We start from the raw sequence: 22,501 nt of genomic DNA, 5'->3' as shown, positions 1-22,501 counted from the left end.
TCTGCAGATAGCAGCCTCTGTTCCTCTCAACAGGGAATCCCCCATGACCACCACTCTCCGTTTCTTCTTCACAACATTTTTCTTTCTCCATCCAGGAGGACTCTGAAGGCGTACAAGGTTGCTGTTTGTTGGCAAAGTCTTATCCTGATGTATTTCTTCATCATTTTCCTGCGTGAGAGCCTGGTACTGGTTTCTGAGCAGTATGGGTGCTGACTGCCTCCTGATCCTCCTGCTTCTCTGGGTCACATGTCTCCATTCCTCTGTTTCTTCAGGTGCACTTCGAATTTCTTCTCTTTCTGTAACATGAAGAGATAATTCTGCTCTGTCCAAGAACTCTTCACCTTCCTTAATGATCTTCAACGTAGCTAACCTCTCTTCGAGATTTTGCAACTTTTCCTCCAACAGGGACACAAGCTTGCATTTGTGGCATGTGAAGTTTGGCTTTTCCACTGGTAAGTCTGTGAACATGTAGCAAGAAATGCAGCTCACCAAATGGCTCCTAGCCTCTTCCATCTTGAGATTTCTTAAAAACGATGAAAGATGAGCCAAAATTCGCGCGCCGATAGGCGCGCTGTTTTTCCGATTTCCTCTTTTCAGCTGCAACGGCCAAAACCCAGCGATCGTTGAGCTCGTGGAGACTCTTCACTTATCCCAGAAGGCACTGGGAATATGCAAATGATCTCCTCAAGACTCTTCCCCTGGTTTTCCGATTTCTTCTTTTCAGCTGCAACGCCCAAAACCCAGTGATCGTTGAGCTCGCGGAGACTCTTCACTTATCCCAGAAGGCACTGGGAATATGCAAATGATCTCCTCAAGACTCTTCCCCTGGTTTTCCGATTTCCTCTTTTCAGCTGCAACGGCCAAAACCCAGTGATCGTTGAGCTCGCGGAGACTCTTCACTTATCCCAGAAGGCACTGGGAATATGCAAATGATCTCCTCAAGACTCTTCCCCTGGTTTTGAAGATGTGAAGCTGCTTCAAATCTACAAAGAAAAAATAAGCGACGTGTGCATGAAGCTGCTGAGATCTCATTCAGTTTACTGGGACAGTGAGATGCTGCGTTTCATGTGTAAATGTGATGCATGTGTAGGTAACAGCAGGTTTGCAGGATGCAGTGACGAGACGCGAGACTGGTTGAACTTTGAAAATCAAACTTTTATAATTTGAAGTCGCTAGGGTTACACTAAGCAACCAAAAAGGGGTAACAACAGTTGTCCTCGCAGGGACTCAGTACAACCAAACACTATTTGAAAAGACCACAACTAACCTGGCCGAGGCCGGTTACTATGGGGCCACGGTATGGCCGTCTACGGGTCCTTATACTCTATAATGTCACTTATCCGTCCTGACGTCCCTCGGCATCTTTGTTGGACCTGCGTTGCGGATTAAGCTGCTTTGACGTCTTTGATGAGGCTGGGCCCAGCTGCTGAAGATTTGGAGTAGTCTTCGGGCATTCCAGCGCCCAGGAGGAGTTGGGGCACAACAGGCCCTGATGGAGTCCTGAGGTGAAGTAACCCCCTGTAGTAACAGCGGGGTTGCACTTGTTAACGAGTTCAATGGGACTCCTGTCCCCAAGCAGGGTTGTGTCGCAGTGCTCAAGAGTGGCGGTTTACTGGCCACGCCCACAGCCTGAGGCTGTTGACAAGGAACAGGCCCCAACTGCCAACTGCAGCGGGGTGAAGGTGGCTGTGAGCGGTGATAGACAGGCCGGCTGAAGTGAAACGGCAGCGTCCGTGGGTAGCAGCGGGCAGGCCGCAACCGCAGGCTGAAGGGGGATGGCAGCAGCTGGGAGAGAGAGCGGACAGGCCACAGAGGGCTCGAGCTCAGCGATAACGGCCGAGTATAACCGGGGGCAGATCGTAACCCGGCATTGGGGTGAAGAGGCAGTCCCCTGTCGGTAAGCTCGGCTCCTCTTTCCTGAGGGCCACTGCATATCTACCCTCTGCTGCTGGTCTCTTCTCTCAACTGTCAGTGTCCTTCCCACTCTCTCACTCCCCCTCTGTCTCCTGCTCCGTGTCTGACGTATCACCAACTGACTCCTCTGAGCGCTCCCTGTCCCTTTTATACTTGCCCCTCCCCTTGCTGTCCTGTCACTCTCAACAGTCCACTCTCCTCCTCTGTTCCCCAGGTACTGTTTCCTTAGGAACTCAAATGGCGGTCCCCTTGGTTCCGGCCCAGACACTTTGTGGGTGTCCTCCTCCCTACACTCCTCCATCCTGTAAGCTCGCCAGTCCTCGGGCGAGGGCCTCAGTATATTTGGACTGGTCTGCGGAGGTGTCAATTTTCGTTGCCATATGAACTGGTCCTGTTCGTATCGTTCGGGGGGTTTGCCAGCTGTTGACCTCTCGGAGCGTCTTAGTTCGACTAGGGTGGAGTCTTCTGGGGTGGTGGCTGGTGGTGGGCTAGCTGGTTCGGGTGGGCTAATTGTGTCAGTTGGTCTGTCATTGAGTAGAGAGCCCCTGGTTATTGTGGGGAAGTCTTCTTCTTTGTCCGAGTCCCAGAACACGGGCAATGGTTCTCAGACCTGAGGAGCAGGTTCAGGTTGTTTCGGGTTGGTGGAAATACAGGGGCGTAGCATATTCCAATGCACTATGCGGGTAGGCAGCATTTCATCTTTCTCAGGTCGTATTTCGTACACAGGTCCTTCAGGGTTTATACGGCGTAGGACCCGATAGGGACCCTCTTCCCAGCGTGGCTCTAATTTGTTCTGGGGACGTTGGTCTAGTACGAGTACTCGGTTTCCGCTTTGGAGGTCAGGAGGTAGAGATGAACTCTTTCTTGGGTGTTCTAAGTCTTGAAGTTTGGTATGTACGATTTGATGAAGAGTTTGCAGCCTGTGCCGGTGATTTCGGACCCATGATGATACCCCAGTCCAGGGCTGAGGTTCCTCTGGGTCCAACTCTACCTCCATGATCCCCTTGCCCTTGCGTTCGAATAACAGGGAGTAAGGGGTATAGCCGGTAACTCGATGTACTCAGTTGTTATAGACCCATACTAGTTCAGGGACATATTCGGGCCAATGGGCCTTCTTGTCACTCTCCAGAGTACGCAACATTTGGATTAATGTCCGATTAAATCGCTCGCAGGCCCCGTTTCCCTGCGGGTGGTATGGCTCCTTGATCAGAATGTATCCGTTGAGGACAGCCGTAAACTTGTATAAAGTTTCTACAAATTGCGGAGGCGGCCGACTCAGCGGTCTGGTCTCGAGTTGGGGTGACCACAGTGAACTTAGTGAAATGGTCTACCATCACGAGGCAGTGTTCATACCCCTAGAATGCCGGACCAATGGTCAGGTAATCCACCGTCAGAAGCTCGAGGAGCGCTGAGGTCATGATTGTTTGTACTGGGGCTCGCTGTGCAGGCGGTTTAGCTAATTCCTATAGGCGACAGGTCCGGCAAGTCTCGTCCACAACAGCATGCAAGCGTGGATGGTAAATTTTCTGTTGTAACCATTGCAAGGTCTTTTGAGCTCCGAAATGAGCCCCTTTTTCGTGGGCTTCTCGAGCCAGTTTGCTAAGTTGGGCTCCGGGCACAACTACCTGCCAACTCGTCATAGATGTTGCTCGTGATGTCATTTTATGATACAATAGTCCCTTTCGGATAACCAGCTTCTCCCCTTCTCCCATTGTCGTAACATCAGAGACTTGTCCTGAGTCAAAGTCTGTCTTTGGGAGTCAGTGAGCAGTTTGCCAGCGGTTACCCATTTCCGGAAAAGCCCAATTTCTTCGTCTTCTTGCTGCTGTTGGATCCACTTATCCCGGGATTGTTCCAGCATGCCCCTTAGGGTCTCCGTGGGAGGTACTTCCTGGGTGGCAGCTGTAAGCACGGCAGCGGTGAGGCCGAACGGTATCTCTTCCCCTTCTAATTCATCGTCTCGACTCTACCCTGGGGTTGTATGTCGAATCCTGGATGCAGAGAAAGATTTCCAGTTTGTCAAGGAGCGCTTCCGGCTGATTCATTAATTACTCTGTGTATTTCAAGGAATATCCAGAAAAAGAAGGGGGGTGCAGTTCTAAGTGCAGAGTTTTAATTATGTCCGATAGAAATAAAAAATTCTTCTCACCTTTTTGGTGTCTTGTTGCTCAGCGTATAACCCTGTGTTTGGGTACTGGAGTAATCGTCTGGATCTGCTGGTCTGCAGCTCAAAACAGGTGGAAAGAACAACCTTGTAGGAGATTCGTCAGAGAATGCAGAAAAGGATTTCCAGTTTGTCAAGGAGCGCTTCCGGCTGATTCATTAATTACTCAGAAATTAATATTTAAAGGAATATCCAGTTTATTAGTAGACATAAAAACACAACGTGTTTCGGCTATACATAAAATTAGCCAGCGGGTTATTGTCGGTCCGCACCACTACTTCGGAGCCCGCCAGGTACTCTGCGAACCGCTCCATCATGGCCCACACTACTCCGAGGAGTTCGAGCTTAAAGGAGCTGTAAGTCACGCCGTCTCTGCATACTCACCCGGCCATTGCTCCCACGCCACAGCCCCTCGCCACTTGACAGCCACGGCGGTCACCTCTGACAGGCACGCGGCCAACGGCATCTTTGCATGCAATGCGCATGCGCCATAGGCTGCGGCCGCGCCTCCGTTCTGCTTCTTGTGCTCCGGCTATGTCCTGACCCGGACGCATCCCCTGACCAATGGCAGACCAGACAGGGGCATGTCAGGCCGCTTCCCCATGAGGGAAGCGCCTGATCGTTGTGTTTCCTAGCACACTGTGCCTCGCTTCTTTGTGTGCTCTCTGCAGTCTCACAGTTCCGCTCTCGTGTGCTCCCTGCAGAAGCCTCGCAGTCCGGCTATCCGTGTCCCCTGCTGTACTCCAGTCCTGCCTCCGGTGTTCCTGTTCCATCCTGCTCTAGTCCTTCCGTCCTACTCCACTCCTGCCTCCGGTGTTCCAGTTCCATCCTGCTCCAGTCCTTCCGTCCTCCTCTAATCCTGTCTCCTATGTTCCTGCTCCAGCCATCCCTCCACGTTCCAGTCTACTGTCTTACTCCATTCCTGTCTCCTGTGTTCCAGCTCTGTCCTGTCATCTACACTTCAGTCCCTCCACGGTCCAGTCTACAGTCTTACTCCACTCCAGTCTCCTGTGTTCCAGCTCTGTTCTGTCATCTAGACTTCAGTCCCACAGTCCAACTCCAGTCCATCCTGAGCCGCCCCTCTCGGTACCGGCTATCGTGGTACCCGAACCCCTGGGCCTGCTCCTAACGATCCCTGTATAGGGGTCGGCTCCACCTGGCAGCTCGCCCGGGGCCCCTCGGTGCCATGGTCCAGAGGGTCCACTCCTGGAGATTTGTCTCCTGACCAGCCGTGATAACAGTGGGCAACGTGATGACATGGGCAGCGGCTACCACCATCTTAGAGAAGGGCATTGAAATGATTGGCTGGCTTTGTGTGGCGTCACAGTGGGTATAAAAGGCTGTGACCGCCGAACGCCATCTTACTTCTGCTGATCTTAGAATATTGAGAAGTGCTGCTGCTGATTCTGAACAGAGAGAGCGTTTGGCAGGGAAGAAGAAAAAAAAATAGCTTCTGCTGATTGCGCTTTTCACTGTACAGTTAGTGTGCAGTGAAAGTGGAGGATTTTAGTTGTGTGCAGCAGCGCTGGTGGTGATTAGGCTGCCTTTTAAGGCTACCTGATAGCTGCATTGCTGTGTGCACACTGCTGTTCAAACTGCTTTTTTCAAAGCACTCCAACTTTTATTATTTTGTTCTGGTGAGTTACCGAGCATTCACTTTTTCACACACCGTATAGCGGTGTACTCTCCTCACACTACCGTGCACCGGCTGGTAGCACAGATAAATACAAGCTATCTGTGTGTGACTCTGGAAAAACAAACCAAAGAGATTTTCCATTTTTCCAGACCTACAATTTCTAGAGCTGTCCGATTCTCAAACAGTATTGTATATCTGCCGTTCGCATTACAGTCACATCTATACAGAGTCAGCGTCTGTGTGTGACACTCCGTAAATACATATACGGAGATTGTTGGTTACACAAAAAACATATACAGCTGTACACTTTTGATACAGTTCCGTATATCTGCTTGTTGGATTACGGTCAAATACATACTGGGAGAGCATCTGTGACTAACAAAATATATACGTAGATTTAATTTTTTTAATACACCTTACACAGCTGGACGCTCCTCATACAGTACCATCTCTCTGCTGGTATTTTTGGTACATTTTCCCAAACATGAGGAAGTATGGTGGAAGAGGCCGCGGACGTGGGCAGGGGGGCGCAGCTGGTACTGATGGTGGTGGTGCATCGGCTGGTTCTGGCAAAAGGACAATAGCAGCTAAGGCAGGAGGTGATGAGCCTGTGTCATCGTCTGGCCCAAGAAGGCCTGTAAGGTTCCCTTTTCTTTCAGTAGGAAAACTGCTTTTAAAGCCGGAGCATCAGGAACAGGTTTTGGAGTACATTGCCGAAACAGCCACCAGCTCTATTGCCTCCTCTTCTGAACGTTTGAAACCTACAAGCACGGAGTCGTCAGTGCAGGGTTCTGGTCAGGAAAAACACCTTTCCTTGTGTCCTTCACCCCCACCAAAAGTTAAGGATGCGACAGCCCACACTTCAGATTACCCTATGGATCTCTTTTCACATATCATGCCTGGGTTATCCAGTCAAATCCTGAATTCCCCAGTCCAAGATGAATCTGACATGGAGTGCACTGATGCACAGCTACTGCTAGATGATTCTGCTGGTACATTGACTCAGAGCACTACATTGCCCTCGCACTCTACTGAGCCAGAATCTGACCCTGATGATACTCAGGTGTCCCTTCCCGTATACTATACCACCTTACACGATGACACAGAGGAAGGTAAAGAGGAAGATGCAGATGACTTTGAAGAGGAGGTGATGGATGACCCAGTTCTTGACCCAGATTGGCATCCATTGGGGGAGGAGGGTGGCGCTGGCAGTAGTTCAGATAAGGAGAAGGATCCGTAGCAGGCATTGACATCGCAGCAGCAGTTATCTGGCAAGCCCGTAGCTGTCCAAAAACGTGGACCAAAAACTAAAAGAGTTGCAGGACAGCTTGGCCAGAAGGTCAACTTAGCACAGCATGCAAGGCCAGAAAATGTATACCATAGTAGGAAGAGTGCATTGTGGCACTTCTTTGTCCAAAATCCTACTGATGAGGCAAAGGTAACCTGTAAGAAGTGCGAAAGGACCTTTAGCCGAGGTAAACAACTCAGAAATTTGAATACCAGTTGAATGCTTAGACATTTAATTAACATGCACCTGCAAGCGTGGACGGACTACAAAACCTCAGATAACACATGTGCACCTGCTCCGACTGAAGGTAGCCAGCAACGCTCCATCGCTTCCCCCACTGTAAGACCACCGCACCATTAAGCACACCACCAGCACTAAATGTTGAGGTGTCGTTGCAAGGCCAAAGCACTCAGGGAATCACAATGGTTTTGCAACACAACACTGAATCTAGGCCATCACCTCCAATACCATCACCAACCCCCTCTCACTTCGTCCGGTCCACTGCTACTTCCCCCATATGCAGCTCTCCAGTCCAGCTCACCCTACCAGACACTCTGAGTAGGACAAGAAAGTACTCTTCCTCTCATCCGCGTACTCGAACCCCTGAGCCTGCTCCTAACGGTCCCTGTATAGGGGTCGGTTCCACCTGGCAGCTCGCCCGGGGCCCCTCAGTGCCACGGCCCAGAGGGTCCAGTCCTGGAGATTCCGGCTCCTGACCAGCCATGCTAACACTGTAATTGTCAGGGTTGCGCTTGGAATCATGGAGTGAGCGGCTTCCATACGCGATCACTCTCTCCCGGCCATCTTGAACTTGTGACAACACAGCCCCCAGCCCGTGAAGACTCAAGTCAGTGTGCAGGATGAACGGTTGTGAGAAATCTGCATAAGCTAACACCGGAGCATCCGAGAGCGCAGCCTTAAGGTCTTGGAAGACCTCTTCTTGAGGTTGTCGCCACTGGACTTTTCGTCCATTTGCCCCAGCGGTAGCCCCCTTCAGCAGGTCGTGCAGGGCTCGAGCCTGGCATGCAAAATTCTTTACGAAACGACGGTAGTATCCGGCCAACCCCAGACCCCGCATGTCTTTTATCGTCTCGGGGGTAGGCCATCCCTGAATGACAGCAACCTTTTTCCAAGACGGCCTTACGCCCTCCGCTGAGACAACATGACCCAGATATTCGATCTGGGTGCGAAATAGATGTCATTTTTGGGGTTCTACCTTCAACTCGTACTTTTGCAGCCGTCCGAGTACCTGCCCCAACCGCTTCAGGTGGTCCTCAAAAGTGGCAGCATAGATGATGATATCATCCAGGTATATCAACGTGGCCTCAAAATTGAGATCTCCCAGACACCGCTCCATCAACCGCTGAAAGGTCCCCGGGGCGTTGGCCAGTCCGAACGGCATTCGATTAAACTCAAATAGCCCCATAGGAAATATGAACGCCGTCTTTGCCATGTCGTCTTCTGACATGGGTACCTGCCAGTACCCACTGGACATGTCCAAAGTAGAAAAGTACATTGCCTTCCCCAAGGCGGACAAGGATTCTTCTATTCGGGGTGGTGGGTATGAGTCTTTGATAATGCAAGCATTCAGCTTCGATAGTCCACGCAGAATCGTAAGGTGCCATCCTTTTTGCGAACCAACACAATAGGGGCTTTGACTTTCTCAAATCACTCCCTTTCATAGCATTTGGGCCAGCAAAGTTTTCACCTCTTGGTAGAGTTGTGGAGGAATCTGTCGATATCGTTCACGGATGGGGGCTGCTCCTGCCGTGGGAATTCCATGTGTGATGGCGGTGGTATATCCAAAATCTTCCTCATGACTAGCAAATACCTCGTGGTACTGTCCGAGCAGTGTTTTTATCTGAGAGAGCTGGGCTGCAGTTAGTCCGGAGAGTTCGGCCCGCATTTGTTCCAGGATGATTCGACCCTTTTCCTGAGTTGAAATTTCGGTAGCCTGTAGAGTACGGATAGTTACTGCCCAGGGGTCCTCGGATTGCACTCTCAATTGAACTGCAGGGGCCGGTAGTACATCTTCAAAAGGCCTTACTAGCTTGGCCAATTCTGTCCAGGGCTTCAGGGTGATGTCTTGATCTTCAAGGTTGATGCAGCACACCAGGACAGTCCCCTTCTGCACTGTGGTCAGGGAGCGAGCCACCAGTATGCCAGGGGGTAAGCGCTCCGAGTAGCATGGCTCCACCTGCATCTCTATGCCTTCCAATGATATCGGGGCTCGGACGGGCATGGCCACCACTGTCTGTCCAGGGGGCAGTACAAGCAGGAGAGCCGCTGGCGTGATGACTTTGACCAGGGCCTCACCCTCCTGGCAGTCCTGGAGGAATAGCTGGAATAGCTGTCCTTGGGCCATGCGGAAACCCCACTGTTTCAAGGTCTCATGCGTGGGATCATTGAGGAGTAGGTTGCTGAACTCCCGCAGTATGTTCATGCCCAGAATGACTGGGTGCTGTTTATCAGTTTCTCCGTGGGTCAGAACCACTCCTCTGCGGCCGAGGAATTTACCGCACAGCGCCACCTGTACCCACACCACCCCGGCAACAGGGATTGGTAGTTGATTGGTGGCTACCAGTCTGATCATGGGCCCCCCCTGGGGTCTCACTGCCTCGGGGAAATTCTGCCGGAAATAAGTTGCAGGCATAGTTGTTACTTGTGACCCCGTATCCACCAGGCACCGGATGGCATGGCCCTCGACTTCTGCCCATACCACCGGACACTTTGCGACCAAATCTTCGGGACTTCCACCACCCCTAATTGTGGTTTCTGGCTCCGAGCGGCATCCCCCCAGCCCGGAGCCCTCTAGTTTAATGGCCGCCGGGGGTGGGTATCTCCCACGCCGCGGACACTCTCGTGCGAAGTGGCCCGGCTCCCCACACTCATAGCATCGGGTCTGCAAGGTCTGTCCGCTCCAGGTGGGGCGGGGTCCCCAGGGACCAGGGTTGAAACTAGGCCATCCAGTCCCAGACTCAGTCCTTCTTTTCACTTCAGCCAACTCGCCCCGGATGTTCTTCAACTCCTGCTTCATTTCCTCTACCCATTGAGGCTCCGCAACTGTGTTCAGGGAAGCCTCCACACTCCGGACCTTCCCCACGGGGACCGCCATTCCCTGCTCCTGTTCTCGAGTGCGTGCTTGACTTCCCACCTCGGAAAAGTTTATACGTGGATTCATTCTAATCTGCTCCCATAATGCCTGCTTTATTAACGGGTCCCCAGTCCAGTCACCAGCATAGTGTAATGTCAACAGGTCCTACCCCTACGCCGTCTTTTCTTTCGATGGCCGTGTGTAACTCTTGGAGGACATTCAAATACTGGGTGATGGTCTCCCCCTCCCCCTGTATCCGACTGAACAACCGGGTTCTTAACTCTCCCACGTTGGTTGGGTCCCCATGGGTCTGTTCTAAAATCTGCAAAACCTTATCAAAGGTGTTGCGGTGTCCCGATGGTTTTAACATCACTGAATTCCGAGCCTCCCCGTCTAATGCCATGAGAGCTACTTCTGCTTCCAGGTCAGGAGTCATCGGGTGCATTCGAAAGAGCCCTTGCATTCACTCTGTCCAGCTCCATAGCATGGTATTAGAGCCGGAAAATCTAGGCAGGTTGCTCAGCATAGCCCCCAACGAAATGCTGGAACGAGGGCCCTCGTCAACTGTTGAGTTCACGGCCCTGCCCTCGTCTGGGGCGTCATTGTCCGCGCTCGGAGACTGCATCCTGCTGACTACGCCAAGTGTAGGTAACAGCACATTCGCAGGATGCAGTGACGAGACGTGAGACTGGTTGAACTTTGAAAAGCAAACTTTTATAATTTGAAGCCGCTAGGGCTATACTAAGCAACCAAAAAGGGGTAACAACAGTTGTCCTCGCAGGGACTCAGTACAACCAAACACTATTTGAAAAGACCACGACTAACCCGGCCGAGGCCGCTTACTATGGGGCCACGGTTTGGCCGTCTACGGGTTCTTATACTCTATAATGTCACTTATCCGTCCTGACGTCCCTCGGCGTCTCTGTTGGAGCTGCGTTGCGGATGAAGCTGCTTTGACGTCTTTGATGAGGCTGCTGTGGAGTCTTTGATGAGGCGGCCTTGGCGTCGCAGCCGCTGGGCCCAGCTGCTGAAGATTTGGAGTAGTCTTCAGGCGTTCCAGCGCCCAGGAGGAGTTGGGGCACAACAGGCCCTGATGGAGTCCTGAGATGAAGTATCCCCCTGTTGTAACAGCGGGGTTGCGCTTGTTAGCGAGTTCAATGGGACTCCTGTCCCCAAGCAGGGTAGTGTCACAGTGCTCAAGAGTGGCGGTTTACTGGCCACGCGCACAGCCTGAGGCTGTGTGCAGAGTGTCTCTGTTGACGAGGAACAGGCCCCAACTGCCAACTGCAGCGGGGTGAAGGTGGCTGTGAGCGGTGATATACAGGCCGCAACCACGGGCTGAAGGGGGATGGCAACAGCCGGGAGAGAGAGCGGACAGGCTCGGAGGGCTCGAGCTCAGCGGTAACGGCCGAGGATGACCGGGGGCAGATCGTAAGGGGTGAAGAGGCAGTCCCCTGTCGGTAAGCTCAGCGCCTGTTTCCTGAGGGCCACTGCGTATCTACCCTCTGCTGCTGGTCTCTTCTCTCAACTGTCAGTATCCTTCCCATTCTCTCACGCCCCCTCCGTCTCCTGCTCCATGTCTGACGTATCACCAACTGACTCCTCTGCACGCTCCCTGCCCCTTTTATACTCGCCCCTCCCCTTGTTGTCCTGTCACTCTCAACAGTCCACTTTCCTCCTCTGTTCCCCAGGTACTGTTTCCTTAGGAACTCAGATGGTGGTCCCTTGGTTCTGGCCCATACACTCTGTGGGGGTCCTCCTCCCTACACGTGCACTAGTGAAAAGCGAGTGTGCTGGGATAAGGTGTTATCTAAGCATGCTCGGGTGCCAGCCGAGTGTCTGCGGCATGCTCGGATAATTTGTGCGAGTCCGCAATGCTGCCTGTCTCTCGGCTGTTTGACAGCCTGTTTTTTAGGCGATCCCTGCATGTGTTACAGCTGACGATCAGCCCTGATACATGAGGCTGCGGGGACATGCACAAATTATTCTATCAAACCGCAGACACTCGGCTAGCACCCGAGCATGATCACACCTGATCGGAGCATGCTCGCTCATTACTGGCGCACACAAACCCTTGGGCTGCTGGGAAAAGCTCAGCACAGAATGACGCAAGTGTGAACAGGCGCCAGCTGCTGTGACTGCAGAATACACAAACGATAGAATCCAGACGCTTCTGGCGTTGTTCCATGTCCCGTACCCATGGTGGTCCTGGGTGCTGCACACGGTCCGACGGTGGCCACAAGTGCTGCAGTTGCCGTTTTCACCACGCTCACACTTCACTGACTTTCCACTTGGTGTCACTCTGTCGATATCTCTCGTTCGCACGCAACATAAAATGTTCCCGTTCCGGCTTTTTCCATAACCCTGTATTGTTTACAGACTGCAGAGAAAGTGAATTACATCGTGCAGGTCGGCAAATTAGCATTTATTGGAGGTAGGACTAATAAAGCTTCATATTTAAGCTGTCAACAGGAAAATCACTAACTTCTCAATCAATCAGGTCCCAGTAAAACGCACAATGATATTCATCTGCACCAAGCGCCGCTCCACTCCGCGCCGCTCTGCAGATGTTATTAATGCTTATTACACCGTGGATTAACAATCAGAGCAAGGAAAATAAGCGGAGTTCACAAAACCCAGAGGTATCATTGCCGGATCCAGATACACAGGACATTATTCTCATTCTGCTTGATACAGAAGGAAAAGTGGTAACTTAGTTACTGTTACTGCTCCGAGAGTTAAAGGGAACCTGACGCATTGCACTCGGCGGGAGGAGCGGAGCGCATTGACATATGGGTGTATCCAAAAACATAGCATAGGAAGTATCTTATTCATTTATGTCCATGCACATTCCTAGCTTAGGAGTCCAGTGGGCGGTCCTACTGAATGATTGACAGCTATCTCCGTATGTAACTGTATGCAAAGCATGACATGCAACTTACACTAAATAAAGATAAGCAAATGGATTCCAAACTAGCGACATTTGTTTAGAATTTCTCAACATCTTTGGATGAATTTTGCACGATTCCTTTTACTTGAATAAAGTCTGGCCAGAAAGAGGGTTAAAAAAAACTATAAACTAAAAAAACTATAAACTAAAAAAACTATAAACTGTTACACTTTCCTCCCTATACATATCCCAATGTCACTGTTCCTGCACCCTGAGTGGTCTTCTCATCCTTTCCTCTTCATTCTTTTTTTTCCCCTCCAGAACAAATTTGCCAGAATCCAATTTTGGCAAATTTGCTCAGCTCTAAACATACTGTAAGCCCACTCAGCTCCTCTTTCTCTCTAGCATGCCGCCTGACGGCAAGACAGGTTCGTTTAGTTGTGGAGTTATGCGTCTTAGCGTATACCTGTGGTTTTAAGTAACTGTTCACACTCAGCTCTTGTGTGCACATGAGGAACAACACTATTTCTGGCCATTGTCTGACTTGTATCCTGTATTTTTCACCAGTTTTCCCCTCGGCAGCCTTTATCTCTACTCTTTAGTTGTCTCAGAGCTAGTGGGTCAGACAAGTTGCTCTGGTGTCTCCCATACACAGGAGGTTTGTGGCCTTCCTCACCTCTCCATAGGGCACACATCATACATTGACAGGTGTGCCACCCCAGTTAAATCCTCATGCCACTGTCCCCGGTGCTGATTGTGCTCCTGCCCAGTCTTGCGCTGGACAGGAAAGGAGGATGTAAAAGGAGGCGTGAACAAAGCAATAAAAGTAGTGTGGTGGGAGACCCTCATTCCAAATTTCCCCCTCCACAAGAGGCAGTGTAATAGGGTATCCCACTGGTGAAATAGCACTGGCCTTATCATTTTTCCTCCTACCTTCATGTAGCACATATGTAGAAGGTTCATGATGTTATGCCGCCATATAGTGAACCTATAACTGAATGCTGCAAATACACATAGTACCGCCATAATGGATATCGACAGGAATAGTTTTACAGCAAGTAACTACAATAAGTATTGCATAGTAAGGCTATAATCATTGAGGATAGGGGAATGGACAATGTGATCTTGGGGACATTGCCCCTTCTGCTAAAGTTTTCTTTCCCCCTGGATGAGAGCTCAGCATAAATGTCCAAGCAGACAATGTATCAAAGCGCATTAGTCCAGCGTATTCATCACATGAAAGCGGCCTGTAAGGTGGGATCACACGGCCTGTAAGGTGGGATCACACGGCCTGTAAGGTGGGATCACACGGCCTGTAAGGTGGGATCACACGGCCTGTAAGGTGGGATCATACGGCTTGTGAGATGGAATCACACGGCTTGTAAGATGGGATCACATGGCTTGGAAGGTGGGATCACACGTCTTGTGAGATGGGATCACATGGCTTGCAAGGTGGGATCACACGGCTCGTAAGGTGGGATCACAAGGGCTGTAAGGTGGGATCACATGGCTTGTGAGATGGGATCACACAGCTTGGAAGGTGGGATCACACGGCTTGGAAGGTGGGATCACACATCTTGTGAGATGGGATCACACAGCTTGTAAGGTGGGATCACATGGCTTGTAAGGTGGGATCAAATGGCTTGTAAGGTGGGATCACACAGCTTGAAAGGTGGGATCACATGGCTTGTAAGGTGGATTCACATGGCTTGTAAGGTGGGATCAAATGGCTTGTAAGGTGGGATCACACAGCTTGAAAGGTGGGATCACATGGCTTGTAAGGTGGGATCACACGGCTTGTAAGGTGGGATCACACGGTTTGTAAGGTGGGATCACACGGCTTGTGAGATGGGATCACACGGCTTGTAAGGTGGGATCACATGGTTTGGAAGTTGGGATCGCACGGCTTGTAAGGTGGGATTGCACAGCTTGGAAGGTGGGATCACACGGCTTGTGAGATGGGATCACACGGCTTGTAAGGTGGGATCACATGGCTTGGAAGTTGGGATCACACGACTTGTAAGGTGGATTCACATGGCTTGTAAGGTGGGATCAAATGGCTTGTAAGGTGGGATCAAACGGCTTGTAAGGTGGGATCACACAGCTTGAAAGGTGGGATCACATGGCTTGTAAGGTGGGATCACACGGCTTGTAAGGTGGGATAACACGGTTTGTAAGGCGGGATCACACGGCTTGTGACATGGGATCACACGGCTTGTAAGGTGGGATCACACGGTTTGTAAGGTGGGATCACACGGCTTGTGAGATGGGATCACACGGCTTGTAAGGTGGGATCACATGGTTTGGAAGTTGGGATCGCACGGCTTGTAAGGTGGGATTGCACAGCTTGGAAGGTGGGATCACACGGCTTGTGAGATGGGATCACACGGCTTGTAAGGTGGGATCACATGGCTTGGAAGTTGGGATCACACGACTTGTAAGGTGGATTCACATGGCTTGTAAGGTGGGATCAAATGGCTTGTAAGGTGGGATCAAACGGCTTGTAAGGTGGGATCACACAGCTTGAAAGGTGGGATCACATGGCTTGTAAGGTGGGATCACACGGCTTGTAAGGTGGGATAACACGGTTTGTAAGGTGGGATCACACGGCTTGTGAGATGGGATCACACGGCTTGTAAGGTGGGATCACACGGCTTGTGAGATGGGATCACACGGCTTGTAAGGTGGGATCACACGGCTTGTGAGATGGGATCACACGGCTTGTAAGGTGGGATCACACGGCTTGTAAGGTGGGATCACATGGCTTGTGAGATGGGATCACACGGCTTGTAAGGTGGGATCACACGGCTTGTGAGATGGGATCACACGGCTTGTAAGGTGGGATCACACGGCTTGTAAGGTGGGATCACATGGCTTGGAAGTTGGGATCACATGGCTTGGAAGTTGGGATTGCACGGCTTGGAAGTTGGGATCACACAGCTTGTAAGGTGAGATCACACGGCTTGTAAGGTGGGATCACACGACTTGTGAGATGGGATCACACGGCCCGTCCGGACCCCTCTGCTGCTCTCATTACCAGCTTAATAGTGCAGTCATAGTTCTTGCCTGTGGCCCCATTGATGCATTTGATTTCTGGAGGTTTGGGTGTCTTATAATTCAATCAGTAGTAACAGACTATTAAACAGTCATGGATTTTCATCTAAATAGAATATTCTTATGCAAAAAAAAAAAAATATTAATTGTCGGCGTCAGATAGAGAAATGTAACATGCGGTGTATTTTGGAGATAACTTTCTAGGAGTTTTTAAAACATAGTATATTTTTTAATGCAATGAACTTACTAAGCGCCTCCCCCCTACATCTAGGGTCATAATACAGGTCCATAATTAGCCCCTCCAGCTCTATCATCTCCCGACTGCATTTATCTATGGACGGCCACTAATAACGTCACCAGCGCCTAAATGGGTATTCTAGTCTCCCAAAATGATCAGCTCCTCAATAAGATACTCAGCTGTCCATACTTCATAGATAACGATCAAACAAACAGCTTTTTGGCCCATGCTTACTCCTTAAGACTTGTTAATACACACGCACGCTTAGAAATAAGCTGCCGTACTTCCCTTCTGCGAGCTCTGACCAGGGATGACGCTCCATCCTTCGCAGCGTCATCTAGATCACCTGGTTACTGGGTTGAATCTGATCACAGTAATGTGACGTCCGTCCACGGATCTGGACTGCAGTAGGGACAGCACCCCGAGAAACCCCGAGACCCTTAACCCCTATACAGGGATCTGGAATTTTAGCAAGGCCCAGGGGGTGGCTGTCTGGTGGAGCAGTGCGCCAGAGCAGGACGGTTGCCAATAGGGAAGAAGGCGGGGAACCAAAAACGTAGTCAGAAACCAGGAGAGCAGCGGAGGTACAGAAACGGCAGGCAGTGGCAGAGTCGACAGTCCAGGCCAAGGTCAGAGTCAAACAATAGCAAATCACACAGTAGCACAAAGGGGAGCCAAGAATATATCCGGCGGCTTGCAAGACCAGTCCCAAGGTATTTGAGGGATCCGGTCATCCCTCACAGGCTCCCGTTCTGATGATGTCATCAGGACCGCCCCCAGGACCAGGCCAGATGGTGACGCACCAACCCCTTCATGATTGACAGAGGAGCAGAGCCTACGTCCATCAGCTGCCTGCGCAGGAGCCCCTTCTCTGTCGCCGCCATCACTCGGGGGCGAACCACGGCGAATCCCAGTGGCCGAGGCAGGAACAGCAGGCCCCGAGTCTGACGGCGACGTGACAGTCCGGCGCCTCCTAGTGGCCGAGGCCGGGACAGCAGGCCCTGAGTCTGACAGCGATGTGACAGTCAGGTGCCTCCTAGTGGCCGAGGCCGGGACAGCAGGCCCCGAGTCTGATGGTGATGTGACAGTCCTGCGCCTCCTAGTGGCCAAGGCCAGGACAGCAGGCCCCGAGTCTGACGGTAACGTGACAAGTAACATTAGTAAGAGGTTTACATTCTGAGTGCATTGATCTTAACTTTACTCACACTTTGGCCCACATTGTTCAATCGGTTCCGTTTTTGGTTTTGTTTTTGGTGCAAACGGAAGATCCTCAAAAGTCCCAAATTGGGCAAAATAGTTGCAAAGAGTGAAAACTGACCCAAATAATCCAGTAATAGTTGTAAAAGTGACCATGAATTATCAAGAGCGGGTGTGGGAAACACTTCTACTGATTTTGTTGCTGATGGCAGATTTCATTCTCTGACTCTACAACCATCTAAACCTGCAGCAAATTTAGTATCTGACTTGTGCGCCTCTTAATAAACTTGGCACAATTTACTTTAATTTTCTTTTCTTTTACAGTGGAGTAGATAACGTCAGTCTTGATAAATCTGCCCGATTGTATCAACCTGGAGCCATATAAAGTTCAGAATTATAGACTGAACTGTGGCACAAATTCACGTTATTGCTTTCGCAAAGTATCTCAACAGCCAGCAGCTAGTCAGCACCCAACCAGGTCACATGAGAGTAATTCCCAACATTTCTGGGGATTTTAAAGCCCCAATACCAGCTCTGTCCTCCCGGTAATGCCCCCCGGCCCATTTCAGAATGACCACTTTTGGGGAAGGTTAACATAAACCCCATCCACTTTTGGCAGAGAAGTCTTGAGAAATGTGAGACATCTATGTGCAACCTTCTCCTAGTTACACCTCTGAGTACGAACGACTGATGTATAACAATAGAAACAAGACTGATTCCATTCAATAGTTGCAAGCAGAGGTTTAGGAATTTAATCTGGAGTTTGGGCGTTTTCAGTATTATCATAAGTGACACCAGGAAAATGTGGCCGACAAGTGTATCACCATATGGATACATTTCTTCTTCTGCTTCATGTCTTTTATTCTTCAGTCGTCTTCGGATTAAGCTGCATTATTCTTTCGACACAAATACGCAGCGTAAAGCAAAAATATCAATCACTCAGTCGCTGACACTACACCGCCATTACATAATGGAAGTTCATTGATTCCGGAACATTTTGATGCTCAGTTTGATGAGATGATTGCAAATTGTCAAAGGAGGGACAGGATTCTCATCTTTCCGGGAAAGCCTCTCGTAACTGAATGCTCTTCTCCTTTCATGTATGGAGGGAGAGAGAAGACAATGGCACACGGCAAGTCACCTCCTGCTGCACGCTCAAAAGGTACTGGAGATATTGTAGGGGGAGCAATCGGTGGTGGTCCAGGTATTCACTGAGAGCCAATATTTGATTATTCAGTCAACATTACTTGATTGGGGCACTGTGCTCCAAGATCCACTGAGAGGTGTAGCCTGAAATCCATTGTGAAATTGTTTTTACCACCTTGACAATCACTTAAAGGGGTGATCCAAGAACTTTGGAATTTTTTGGCTAAGAGGCTCAGAACCTGATTACCTACCGCTTTGCCCCATGATGATCTGTTCCGACTCAGACGGTGAGTCTCCCGCTTCACTTGACCTCATGTTAACAGAGCAGCTCTTCGTCTTCTGGGATGCTCTGACATGACAATGTGGCGTCACTGCCAACATCATGCTGATTGACAGCATGCTCCCCGCAGTAAGGCAGTGGGGAGCTGACAGTCAATCAGCATGACGTCAGGAGTGATGTGGCGCCAGTAGAGAAGAGCTGAAGACAAAACGCTGCTCTCTCGATGTGGCAACACCAGAAGCAAGAGAATCATTGACGGGAGCGGTCCGTGATGGCTCTGAGCTGGAAGAGTTTGGACAGGGCAGAACAGGCAGACAGATAGCACCCCCTAGATGCTGGCTTCTGGGCATAAGTTCAACTTCTGCAAGACATATTTTCTGGTGCCCAAGAAATAGGCAGAATGACAGAAGAGTGAAAAAACTTAAGGAACAAAAAAAAAACGTCAGATTCCGGAGAACAGGTAAAAAAAATTACATACTTATGGCAAGCGACAGGTCCCCTTTAAATGTTGGAAAAGACAATGACTGAACAGTCTGTACCATCTGTAGGACACGAGACACACAATGACAATGACATGTCCTGCATTGCAGATGCCACAATAAGCAGGTCTGGCCCCTAGGTGCCAGCATCAACCACTGAAAGTGAGACGATCTCTAGATTTTGCGTCCTTAGCCTTGGGCACCGGTCACACTTGTTCACGGTCTGCCTGCAGTCGTTGTTCAGACGTATATTCATCATTGTCTCGCCTGCAGAATGTCATGTCAGCTGCTGCCTATTGCCAGTCAGATGTGTGGCTTTTGGCAGTGGGATACCGACAGGTGTGCACTAATTTGCCTTGGCAGGGGTCCTCATTAAAGGGTCGTCCAGGTTTTTAAAAGAGACATTTTAGTGCTGCGGAAAAGTCATCTCATCTGTCCATCTTCATTCTTCTCTGCTTGGCAAACGTGGCTCGGATGAAAGCGGCGCTTGTGTGGGCACGGTGCCATGCTGACAGATGTGTTGATATATGTGTGTACGGGCAAAGAATAGGCTATGTTAGCAACAAATGTGTTGGTAGCAACAGAATCCTCCGGCAAAGAGTGTGTGGTCCTTCTAGACAAAAAGTAATAATGAGGCAGAAAATCTGAAAAGTGGTTGATGGACTCATACTCCATGAAAGGTGAAATTATTGATCTTTTATGAAATGAAATCCCAAAGATGGGTGCTATAACCAGCCAAAAACTGTTAGTAAAATGGTAAGGTACTATGTTAAATTTCTGTTTGTTATGAGTACATATTTCCTCCTGTACCATAGGTGCAGGTGTCACGGGGTCCTTGTCCGGTATCACACAACCAACAGAGTGAGGGAAGTGTGAACAATCCCAAAACCTTTATTATAGGCAAAATTAGAAGGTCCATAAACAATCCACCACACTGAGGATACAATAGTACACAACATGGATGAAGTTCAGTAACAGGATAAAATGTCCAGGGAGATGAAAGTCCAATAACCAGCAGCCAGAGGATAAAAAGTCCATCCGCTTCCCTTTCTCTCTGATGTGCTGTGTGATGAGATGAGATGTGGTCTCTCTGTCTCAGGGTCTTTTATACCCCAGAAAGGTAAGCTATTTTTAGAATTACCCAGTGTCCATCAGTACACCCTCACATCTTTTCCCTCTTTAGAAGTCAACAAACTAGTTTCATAATACAATGCACAATTAGCATATCAGTACACATCAATAGACAAAGATAAATACATACTATGTACAGTCAGGCTGCAGACAGTAAGTGAGCTAATTCAATTATCAGCCTTTTGGAAGGTAATTGAGGCTCTAGACAATATGGGGAATACACAAAATGATACAAGGCAACAAGAAAACATTATGAAAATCAGTGAAATAGAAATATACACAAAATGACATCCACAAAGCCTATCACACCATCACAACCGGAACATCCTTTACCGCACTTTCCTGCATGCATTGCACCTGCCATGGCTTTCTTTCCCTGAACTGAAAGGCTGCCTCTTTCTTATGCCTGCATGATGCATGACAGAATCATAGAAGAAGAGAAGAAGCAGACAATAACCCAATACCACTTTCGGTAGAGAGAATGACCTGCTGTGACTTCATATGTCCGCTGGATGTCAGGAAATCGGACGACCTTTGTTTACAATTAATGACTACAATGTTACTGCCATTATATCCAATCTAGAAAATACTTAATCTACAATGTATCAATGTCAGAAAAAGCGCATTTCACCGGAGTCCAGAAAGTACAAGGATTGGAAGAGAAAATGTGAGAGAATGGAAATGGTGAAATGGGGAAATAGCAAAGAAAGTCAAAGGAAGAGAAATAAAGAAATTATTTAGCAAAAGGGCTACAAGATGATTTTGAGTGGAAAGTAAAAAAAAGTACTAAAAAAGAAAAGATGTAGGGAGAGAGAATGGAAGAAAGGGTAAAACAAACTAGGAAACTACGGAAGAGAGAAGGAAAATACATGAATTGGAAATAAGAAAGAGTAGAGAATGGAAGGATAAAAAAGGGAGAACTGAGAAGGGGACAAGGTATAAAAACCAAAAAAGAGAGTAGCAAAAGGTAACAAAAAGTGTAGAACAAGATGAAATGAGGGAATTAGAAGAAAGACAAGTAGAAAAAGGATATGTGAAAAGAGAAAAGAAATGGAAGAAGAGGGAGCAGAAGTATTTGGGAGGAGAGTGAAGAAATTGAAGAAGAAAGTGCAATAGAGTAAGGTAGGACAGGGTTAAGTCCTAGCTCTGCAGGATTCGATTAGATGCACCTGCTTAGCGTTTTACTAGAACCAGGGCCTGTGTTCACTAGGTGTATCAGTCTGCTGGATGAAGCAGAATTGAGTTTGCTGCTGGTGAGTGACCAGCCAAAATGTGAGCTGTAGCTTTGAGAGAGACATGCCAGGGTCTGGAGACTGCATGGGTCAGCTAGGAAAGCTGAGCAGTCTGTGTGCTGGAGCTGCAGTGTGAACTGTTCCTGAAGTTGAACGCTTTTGTTTGGCTCTGGAAGCTGCTGGAGCTCGTGAAACATGGACGAGGGACGGCCACAGAACAAGAGGTACAACAGCAATCAGCAGACACGCACAAAGATTAGTAATATTCATATTTACTAACCCGTTTATAAAACAAAGGAAAGGATGGAAGCTAAACAGTGTATAAGTAACAAATACAATGACAGCAGTTAGTCTCAATAACAGACTAAGAGTATACACAGGTACAGTTAACAGAATTAATAGTTATATGAGAGCAAAATACATGCGATTAACCCTTTCTATGCATAAATCCATAAAATGACAGTGTTGTGCCAGTACTTTAGTAATCCCCTACTCTGAGCAGTTTTCGCAGTGTCTCTGTCAGAAGAGGACTTATCTCCTAACTTACAAGACCTCTATAAGGCTACTAATAAATGTGCATATATATTCAGATGTAAGATGGTACCGATATGTCTTGAGACTGAAGCAGCAGGGTTCTTGCTGGGCTGAATCCTTAAAAATCAGAAGTGCTGATTTGAAGCTCTTAGGGAATGCCAATCTCTCTGACACTGGCATTTCCTAGGTCCTTATAAATAACGCCTCACGTGGCCTAGCCCAAG

The sequence above is a fragment of the Dendrobates tinctorius genome, unplaced genomic scaffold (assembly GCF_039654945.1).
Source record: "Dendrobates tinctorius isolate UK_male_01 unplaced genomic scaffold, ASM3965494v1 ptg000196l, whole genome shotgun sequence".
Lineage (NCBI taxonomy): Eukaryota > Metazoa > Chordata > Amphibia > Anura > Dendrobatidae > Dendrobates > Dendrobates tinctorius.
Note: the sequence above shows the minus strand (reverse complement) of the source record.